This window comes from Magnolia sinica, chromosome 7, assembly GCF_029962835.1.
Source record: "Magnolia sinica isolate HGM2019 chromosome 7, MsV1, whole genome shotgun sequence".
Taxonomy (NCBI): domain Eukaryota; kingdom Viridiplantae; phylum Streptophyta; class Magnoliopsida; order Magnoliales; family Magnoliaceae; genus Magnolia; species Magnolia sinica.
In genome coordinates this window covers 44119395-44121448 of record NC_080579.1, presented here as the reverse complement: position 1 = coordinate 44121448, position 2054 = coordinate 44119395, and the positions used below count along the sequence as shown (strand labels likewise).

The 2054-nt window shown below is 37.1% G+C and overlaps 1 non-coding gene across 1 annotated transcript; it reads left to right on the top strand.

Moving 5' to 3' along the window:
* Window positions 1–1198: 1198 nt before the first annotated feature.
* On the top strand, window positions 1199–1305 carry LOC131252250 (small nucleolar RNA R71). Its single transcript, XR_009174285.1, has one exon. It is a non-coding gene; the product is annotated as a small nucleolar RNA R71 (small nucleolar RNA).
* The last annotated feature ends 749 nt before the right edge of the window (window positions 1306–2054 follow it).

Below are 2054 nucleotides of genomic sequence, written 5' to 3'. Positions count from 1 at the left end.
GTGATGGTTGGGCTACCAAGATCTTTGTACTTTTATGCCACATCTTGCTTTAGGATGACACTCACTTTTTCTGTTAAGAAGATTTTCTTATGAATATTTTGTCATCTTTTGGTCGTACATAAGTCTTTCAAAAATTTGACATATGAAGGTATTTATTTAATGACATCTAGTAGAGGAATGTTGACCTTCACTTATTTCAGTACATCTAGAATGTCCTGAGAGTTAGAGAGATGTTTTGGTGTAATTAACAGTTGGGAAAATGGAGCAATCGACTTGCCTTAAGGTTCTGGTTCTAAATCTTGTGGAGTCGTGCTAGTTCTATTATTATTGTCATCTTCTGGGTCCTTAGGCTTTTCAACCCTAACCAGAATAGTTTTGTTAATGATCTTCCCACTCATAAGAGTGGTGATAGATTTAGCTTGCTCCATTTGATTTAAAGAGCTCGGGTCACTGACTTCATATTATTGTTTTGGATTGGGAAGAGGTTAAGCCAGAAGGCTTCCTTTTTCCCCAATCACATTTTTTGTTTCAAGCCCTTATATGGCCTTTGTAAGGTCTTGAAAGGCTTATAGCATACCCTGATTAAAATGCTCTTGATTTTAAAGATACTTTAGAACCGCATCCTCCTAAGGTTTCCCTTGATTTATAATTTGATTAGGGAATCCTTGAGGAGAAGCAGTTTGTCCATTCCTCCAACTGAAGTTTGGATGATTTCTCCAACTATGATTGTATGTATTTAAAGTGGATCCACTAAAAGGTCTTTGGTAATTATTCACGGCATTAGATTGCTCATTCAATACCTCTTGAAAAGTAGGTATTGTTGGACAAATTTCAGTTGTGTGAATGTTGCAAGCACAAGTTCCACAAACAGTTTTCATAGCCTTATCCTTTTTTAGTTCCATGGCCTCGAGTTTTCTTGTGAGATTAGCCATTTTAAAATTTATATCATCATCTTCTTTTAGAAGATAAATTTTCCCCTCTCCTTTGATTGAGTAGGCCTAGAAGTGGAGCAAGATTATGGGGAGATGTCCCATGATTGTGTGTTTTCAGTAAGCTTATCAAAATAATCCCACAAATCATTGATCTCTTTGTTCATGAATTCCCCATTGCACATTGTCTCGACCATTTGGCACATGAAAGAAGTCAGCCCATCGTAAAAAAAAAAAAAAAAAAAAAACTTGTTATTCACCAAGTTTCAAAACCATGTTGTGGGCATGAATTGACAAGATCCTTGAATCGCTCCCAACATTGGAAGAATGTTTCATCTTCCTTTTAGGCAAAGTTCATGATTGATTTTCTAAGGGTGTTCGTTTTATGATATGAGAAATTTTTCTTAATGAGCTCCCTTGTGATATCCTTCCATCTGCCAATAGGTCGCGGACGTAGTGAATGCCACCACGTCTTAGCTTTCTCTTTCAAGGGGAAGGGAAAGAGTTTCAGTCTAACCGTATCCTCAAACACGTTCGAAAAATATAAAGTGGCTATAATCTCATCAAACTCTTTCAAGTGTAAATATGGATTTTCAGATTCAACTCCATGGAATTTTGGAAGGAGTTGGATCACTCCTGGCTTGATATCATATATCCTGTATTTTCTGAAAAAACCATACAGGAAGGTGTGCTCACCCTCACCGGTTGTAAATACTCTCATAAAGTACGAGGCAAGGGTGCTTGATGCACCTCATTTTCATCCTAGATTTCCTCAACCCTAGGTTAAGGTGGATTTGGAGGTTGATTGGCCGGTTGATTGGCAACCATAACTTTATTTAACTCTGTGGATCTTGAGTGGTGTCTAATCCTATGATGGATAGATAACCCCTCAACCAATCCTCCTTCACTCAAGAGATGTAGAGTGTTATCATAGACCCAGTTGGGCATGAAACACTCTCAGTCCTCAATTTCAGAATCTAACCTAAGCCTAAAAAGAAAGAGGGAAGAATCTACAAATAGAAAGAGAGAATTAGATAGAAGTTACCAAATTAGAAGTTTCTATATTGGGATCCTACAGAAGAAAAAGGAAAGCAAATTAGTTTCTAAGAACGAAAAAGGAAAGAA